The sequence below is a fragment of the Dama dama genome, chromosome 16 (genome assembly GCF_033118175.1).
Source record: "Dama dama isolate Ldn47 chromosome 16, ASM3311817v1, whole genome shotgun sequence".
Taxonomy (NCBI): domain Eukaryota; kingdom Metazoa; phylum Chordata; class Mammalia; order Artiodactyla; family Cervidae; genus Dama; species Dama dama.
Window position 1 is genome coordinate 17,061,074 of NC_083696.1, and position 8,413 is coordinate 17,069,486.

The window sequence follows — 8,413 nt, forward strand, 5'->3', positions numbered from 1 at the left end:
ATTGGAAAAGACCCTGATGCTGGGAAAGATTGAAGGCTGGAGGAGAAGGGGATGACAGAGGATGAGATGGTTGGATGGCATCACCAACTCAATGGACATGAGTTTGGGTAAACTCTGGGAGTTGGTGATGGACAGGGAAGCCTGGTATGCTGCAGTCCATGGGGTGGCAAAGGGTCAGATACTACTGAGCAACTGAACTGAACTGAACTGAATATATACAATTCCAAATATAAATACAGTTTAAAGAATGACAAGGAAATAAACACAGTCACTATCTGGTTTGAAATAGAAGATTAGTCATTTGAAGCACTATGAGTCTTTTTTTTTCAGGTACATCCTTTTCCTACCATATGGAAAGTTTAAAATATGCAGAACAATACTATATGTTTTTATGTAAAAGTATAAAAACATATATATAATGATAAATACCAACTGAAGATAGCAGTTATCTCTGGAAGGAAAGAGAATGGGATTGGATAGGGATATGAGGGTTTCTAACCTATCTGTAATGTTTCATTTTTAAAAAATGATGTCAAGCAAATGGGGCAAAATGTAAAGATCTGGCTGTGTTTGCTACATTATTCTCAGAGAGCATAAAGGCAAAATCGCACAAGGAGTTGAGTGCACAAGTTCTGGAACCAAACAGGTTTAGATTAATTTGTGCCTGCTTAAGTTACTAACTGTAGAAGTTGTGTAAATGACAGCCTCCTTGCAACTCAGTTTTTCTTATCAATAAAATGGAGATTATAATAATACTTATATTTACTTTATAGTATTGTTGTGAGCATGACATTAACTAGTTTACCGAAAACATTGAAACAGTATTTGGCATATAATGAGCAGGCAATAAATGTTAATTAGCAGCAGTAGGAAATTTTACAAGTTTCATAAACTTCTCTTAAAAAACTGCAAACACACACACACACACACACACACACACACACACATACACAGACCCAAATTCCTAAGCTACAGAATCACGGTCATTTATTTGAAACTCTTGGGGAAGACATTTCATATTTCAGAACTTTTTGTTATTTATTATGTCACAGCACTAGTAGGGTCTGGGACAACATGTCCTTATCAAACACAATATTATTTCTGCAATAAAAATTATGAATATTCATTAAGTCAGATACATAAAGACTGAAAAGCTTCATGTTGGTTCAGGTCAGGTTTTACCACCAAAGGATTTTGCTGCCAACTTTCCAAAAACTTTCAGCTTTCAGAGTGTTTTGGAATCTAGACCTGCATTTAAAAGGATCATGGACCTTTACTGTACTTCATCCACCTTATGAGTACCAGTTTGTTCTTAAAAAGAATGCGGCAGCTGGATATATTGAAATGATGAGGTAAGGTATATGTTAAGTAACAATACCATATATGTTACAGTATTTGGCAGTTGGCCAAATAATACATATTATATAATTCCTGTTACATTTATAGAAAGAGACTTCCACATTTTCTTTTTACATATATAGGATAAGTGCATTGAAAGGAGACAAAGTCAGGTCAGCTGCTTGCCTCTGAAAAGCCAACATTTGAGAGGCAAGATTGTTTGAAAGAAAAGTTTGCTTTATTTTGGAGGCCAGCAACCGGGGGAGAGGGCTGACTCCCCACTGACAATCAGCGGGCCAGAGCTTTTAAAGGCGAGTTTCAGGGGCGCAGAGGTGGAGGGAGCAGGTTGCGTGCAGAATAGCATAGTCAGTTCTGACAGTCACCTTGAAATTAGTCATGTGGTGGTCTGATCAGCATCATCTTGATTATTTTAAGTATAGCTAATCTTTAGTTCCAAGGTCAGTTTGTTCTCATTTCTTTGAGATCAGTTCTCAGAGTTGTGCAAGATGGAGCAACTTATGTCATGGCTACAGTCTGGTCATCATGCATTGGGTTGGCCAAAATGTTTGTTTGGATTTTCCCATAACACCTTATGAGGAAACCCAAGCAAACTTTTTGGCCTACTTAATTTCCACCTGGTGGCAATTTTGGTATCTACAAAACAGCTCAAAGGACATGGGTTAGAATATCATCTATAGCCATTGAGAAGGAATAAAAGGTCCGTGACTTTGCTTAATGACTAAACTATTATTATTTTGTCCCATTCGATTTCTTTCCCTTCGTTTCTGCATTTTATCATTTATCGGATTAAATTTATTCTTTAAAGTTTTTCTACAGACAAAAGGCAGGACATGGGGGTTGGGGGGAGGGGAAGGACCACAGTGTCCTGGTCAGTTTCACTGCCAAACTTGTCACCTCTGGAGAGGAAAGTGGAGGAGGTGAAGGGGGGCTACCACATTCCCTCTGCACACATCTGAATTTTTTTGGGCCTTTTGTGAAAAGGTACTAACTTACATTTGAGTAGTAAAAATGAGAGAAAAAACTGTGGAAAAGTAAACTATAGGAGTATTGTGGACAACTTGAGAAGTTTTTATTTAAATAAATGAATGTAAAAGCGGTGGCTGTTTTTGAGCAGATTAGTAACAGCAAGCTCAGTAGAGAAGTAACTATAAGGTTAGGATCTAAGTATGGAAAAGAGAAATACCCAGGATCAGTCTGTGAAACTTTTCCACTTGGGTTCCAACACGAGGCTCAGAATAATAATACTCTGGATTACTGCCCCCAATGTTTGTAGTTCATGAAGAACCCAAGAGGTGATCTGTGATAACAACAGAAACGGTCTAACAAGCTTTTTAGCCTCTATCAGAGACCTATAAGGCTTCTTGTCACAGAAAGTGAGCGAAGAGAGAATTTCATTAAATAGTTGGCCAGCAAGGTCATGTGGTGCTTCCACTTTTGCTTCTATCCAACAAATTCTCCAAACAGCAGCCAGAGCATTCTCTGAAAATTCACAAACTTTGCTGTAGTGCAGCTTCAGTGGTTTTCCTAGGATCTTTCAAAGTAGAGCTGGTGAGGAAGAGTCCTAGGTTCCTTTCCGGTTGTGAGCCTACTACAGCTCCCTAGGGTCATATTTCCCTTCCATCCCCTTGCTTGGAGAAGTCAGCTTGAGATATTCTGATAAAGGAGAGTACCAGGGATGAAAGACAGAGAGAAGGAAGACTAACAGTATTGAAGCCCTGAAATCCAGTCTCACTTCAAAGCCTGGTATGCCATAGCTCTTTTTGAACTTGGTTATGTTTTTGCCCATGCTAGTTTGAATTGGATTTCTGTCTCTTGAAGCCCCAAAGATCCTGAGTAATAACCTCCCCTTCAGTGTTGAGTTTCATAGAGCATCTAACGGGCTCAATGTTTTTTTACTTTTTTTTTTGGCTTGTTCAGTAAGTTTATTATTGTTTTTATCTGAAAAACCTTGATAGAAGATTGTGGTCTGGTTTATTAACTCTCGGCAGCCCATTTGAGCACTAAGGAAGCTTGCCTTCTTCTGAGCTACCTGATCTTTCTTCTGGGCAAGCGACATTTTGGGCTGATTCCACCTCTTCTTTTTAACTTCTTTCTTAGGCTTCTCATACACTGGATTCTCTTGTATTGCAGCATGAGCTTTTTTACAAAAAAAGAACTCCATCATGTATGGAGTTATGTTGTTCTTCATGAATGGAGAGAATTGTTTCTTATAAGTATCCTCATCTTCTTCAATCAGATAATACATGTAATCTGCAGCATTCTCCCCTCAGCACTAAATTCTTTGCTTTCTGAGTCATAACTAGGGAACCATTTGGTACTGTGAGGGATAGACAAACCTTCATTGACAGCTCCCTTCAGGGCCCCAGAAGCTTTATTCCCAGTAGTAGTCCTGGCCAGTCCTGCCTCGAAGTAACAGGTGAAGGCACCAGGCTGACCATCAACGCTTTCACATTGTATTCATCTCCAGTCACCTTGACTTGGTCTTCGTAAATTCTGTCCATACCAAACCTATTCAGAAGCCTGCAGGCCAGCAGCAGGCCAGTACAATGTGGCACAGCATAATTTGTGAGGCCAACTGTCACCCATACTTTGGGAGTTCGTGAGCATAAGCTGCACAAATGATCACGTCTCCTTCTATACGGGCATAAGCAGTCTGACAATTGATACCTCCGTTCGTTATACGAACGATCATTCTATATTTGGGTGTGCTGCACTTATTTTTATCTTGGATTACCAGTTGTTTCCAAGCATAGTAGTCAGTTTTACCTTCTTGCTGTCTTCTGAACTTCACTTGGTATGTCTTGAAGTAAGCCTTGTTCTCAAGAACTTTAACAAACCCCATCCTGCAGAACAGAGTTCGGACACTTTGGCTTGCCACAGAGTTGCAGGACCAGTACTGTTCTGGCTGGGGGTGGGGTGGGGTGGGGTGGGGTGGGAAGCTCAATTTGAATTGTTCTTCGGGTGAGGTTTATGAGAATTTATGGGATATAAAGTCTTTATGTCTGCCTTATACAAACACAGAATTCTACATAGTTGAAGGGGGAAGTAGTCAGAGGTGACTCAAAGAGTCATGACATTTATATCCTAAAATACATCTTGTTACTGTGGTAGTCATTAGGGAAGTTTACCATTATTCCAGTTCCTCTTTGAGTCATCACCCCCCATGACATTGGATGTAGCAATAAGATTTGCTTTGACAAAAAAACAAAAAAAAAGATTTGCTTTGACAAATGCAATGCAAATGGGAGTGACATGGGACAGTTCTAGACGGAATCTTCAAGAGGTTACATGAAGTTTACATGTTCCCTTCTCACTACTCTGGAGATGATGGAAGCACATGTTGAGATGGAACTTCTATCATCTGAGTGAGTGATTATGGTGGGCTGAGACCTCCTGCCAGCCCACTTGTGATCACGTGGATGAGAAATAAATGTTTGTTAAGTCACCGAAATTTGGGGGTTGTTATAGCCATAAAACCTATCCTATCCTGACTGATACAGTCATTCAAAAGGTTGAGTAATATAATTCTGGAAGACTTTGACTTTGGACTTGAGAATCTATAATGAACATAATTATGGGGAGAGTGGAAGTAAAGATCTCAACTGATATCTAGAAGACATCACAGCTACCTGAGATTTTGTAGAACTTGTGTTACATTTTTGATAGAGTCTGCTAATGATTCCTCTCAAATCTATTTTAAAGCTCTAGATAAAGGTTTTATTTTGCTGTTTTTCCAAAATCTGTTATTGTTGGTGACCTCTGATCCTTATTAAACATTTTTCATTAACTCCTCAAGTACAATTCAATCTAGGTACACTCAAAACAGAAGCCATTTGATTTTTATAGACAGAAACCTTCTAGCCCTCAAAATTCCGTTTTTATTCACGTGGTTTGCTATATTTTTGTTCAGTTTTTGTGCTAGTCTCATTTTTAGGAAAATTCTTGTTTGGGTCTCCAGGACAGAATTTTATATGCAGAGCAAATGGGCTTTAGGGATATCTACAACATTATTTGTTGGAGGTAATGTATACAAAGGATATTGCCAATGGATTTGAGGTGACTTATCCTTACCGAGATTAAGGGGAAGATTAGCAATCATAACCTACAGTGCATTTATAGCTCTTACATCTTATGTATGTAAAATCACTATATAAGGTCACGTATGATAATTAGATTTCTCTATTTTTTGCAGTTGTGCTAATTCAAACTGAGATTCTTCTTTTTCCCCAAATTTCATATATAGATTTTGGTATTTATTTCATTTATCATTGCTTGCTATAGGAGAAGATATGAATACTTAAGTACTATCTTGATGCCAAGATGTTGGGAGCACCTAGATCCACCTGGATACTTTTCGATACTTGGGAGCAGATGTTAACAATTGTCACAAGATACCAAGATCCCACAAGAAGGTGAAATAATCAGATGAGACCCTCGAAAAGTAGTGTCTCCAGCCTGAAGATGAAGTTCAAATTTGTAGATGATTCAATGTGTGCAGTGTGCATGTATCTGTACATCTTTAATTTAGAGATGGGTTTAATCAGTCACACTGTCAACCACATGATACTAAGGGCTATGAGAAAGTTGACAAAATTCTTATGACTCTGTGAGTCAAATTGCTTTTGGTCTCTTTAATCATCCAGGGAACCCAGGGAGGCCACAGCTAGGAAGAGGAAAGCAAATTGCAGAGGGGGTAGCCCACTGATCATTGTGAAGAATGCTTTTGTGCAGAAATCTGGCAAGAATACTATTATTGACCTTCCATTGGTCTGTCACTCTAAGTATCATGAGTTTAATACAGACACTACATTATTGCTGATTCTACAAAACCTGCATGCTAATATCCCTAAAGAATTCAGAATTGATAGAAATAGCCCTACATCCTAATGAATCTCAAACTGTAGATAAATATGGATGCTTGCCCTCCCAGAAGAGGAGGGTAAGTGTTCTCCTGGGTGCTGATGATATGGCGTTAATGTCACGGCCATAAAAACGCCTCAGTAATTGGTTCTGAATAATAAACCATTGTCAGTACTTTTGATGTAAAGTATTTCAAGTTAATGTTACTCTCATTAGTAGATATTTCCCCAAATTTATTTAAATAAATAACAAAACAAAAATAATAATTACAATAAAACTGGACCCATGTTCATATAAACAGTTCAGTCATTTAATTTTCTTGGGGCTAGTTCATTCAGTCAAATCCACTGGGAAGTCACATGATTCAGGGATATATTATTGAGAGTTTTTAATAAGCCTTGGGGTGACTGTTAACATCTGCTTTGGATATTTTCTATTTCAAAACAATCTCAACCATGCTTTGTGGGACATAACTTTGTGTGGCAGGATCCAGGCCACTTCCTGAAGAAAAAATAATTTTGCTAGTAGATTCATTTCTGTGGGAAAGGGGTAACTTTTGAATCCGATGGAAATCCTGCCTAGATACCTCGATTTTTTAAAATAAGGCAAGGACATCACTACCTGTGCCAACTATTGTCTCACACAGTGGTATGCTGGCGATGGTTCTCTCTGGTTTGTGAGACTGTACACATCTCTTCCCACATCCATGGTCGGTGGTGTCAAGTCGGTAGCTTGAAATTGGTCAGAGCAAGAGTATTAACACCAGTGGTTCTGTGAGAGTGATTTCGCCCCTTGGGGACACCTGGCAATCTCTAGACATTGTTGTCACAACTTGGGGATTGCTACTGACATCTAGTGGGTAGAAGCCAGGGATGCTGTTCAATATCCTAAAATGCTAAAGACAGCCCCCACCCACACCCCCTCTTGCAGCCAACAAAGTATTTGTGTGTTCAGTCGGTAGGTCATGTCCGACTCTTTGCGCCCCCATGGACTGTAGCCCACCAGGCTCCTCTGTTTCTGGAGTTTTCCAGGCAAGAATACTGGTGCCTGTGCTAAGTCACTTCAGTCGTGTTTGACTCTTTGTGACCCTATGATCTGTAGCCTGCCAGGCTCCACTGTCAATGGGATTTTCCAGGCAAGAATACTGGACTGGGATGTTATTCCCTCCTCCAGGAGATCTTCCCAACCCAGGGATCGAACCTGAGCCTCTTGTGTTTCCTGCATTGGCAAATGGATTCTTTACCATTGTGTCACCTGGGAATTATCTAGCACAAAATGTCAACAGTGCTGAAGCTGAGGAACTGTAATTTATACCATGGGAATTGGAAAACTTTACAAGTGTGGGGTTTTTTTTTTTTTTTTGAATGTCAGTTTATCAGCCACCAACCCCTCAAATTAATTCTTATGCCCTCATTACTGTACAATTTCTAATTCCTATCAGAAGTTGGCTAGGAGAAGTGATATTCTTGGGAAGACTGAAAGCTGTGTTCTCCCCAGGGTAATCATATAGAGCACAAGTTGGCAATCTTTTTTTCTGTAAATGGCAGATAGTAAATATTTTAGGCTTTGTAGACCATATGGTCTCTGTTGCAAATACTTACCTCAGCCATTATAGCGTAAAACCATTTATCAGTTCAGTTTGTCCGACTCTTTGCGAACCCATGAATAGCAGCACGCCAGGCCTCCCTGTCGATCACCAACTCCCGGAGTTTACCCAAACTCATGTCCATTGAGTTGGTGATGACATCCAACCATCTCATCCTCTGTCCTCCCCTTCTCCTCCTGCCCTCAATCTTTCCCAACATCAGTGTCTTTTCAAATGGAAATTGAATGAGGATGGTTGTGCTCTAATAAAACTATTTACAAGTCTGGTCACAAAGTTTGCTGACCTCTGACTTAGATTATTAGTTTAGCCCCACTTTAGAACTGCCTTCACTGAGCTTTGGTACTACACCTTCAGCTTTTACTATTAATAATTTATAAGATACAACCACATTCTGTTTGCTGCAACATTTGGCACCAGAGGAAAAAAAAAAGACATTGAGAACACTTTCCATTGGGTCATTATATACTTGATTCTTAAGGTTCCATAGGATAAATTTCTTAAAATGCTTGGCTTCCCATTGAGCAACTAATTATGCTTACCTTTTTTCCTGATTTACTTTGTATACTCAGTTCAGTCGCTCAGTCGTGT

At 39.4% G+C, this 8,413-nt stretch overlaps 1 pseudogene; it reads right to left on the reverse strand.

Moving 5' to 3' along the window:
- Positions 1–3,359: 3,359 nt before the first annotated feature.
- LOC133071393 (large ribosomal subunit protein uL18-like) lies at positions 3,360–4,201 on the reverse strand (annotated as a pseudogene).
- Between the last annotated feature and the right edge of the window lie 4,212 nt (positions 4,202–8,413).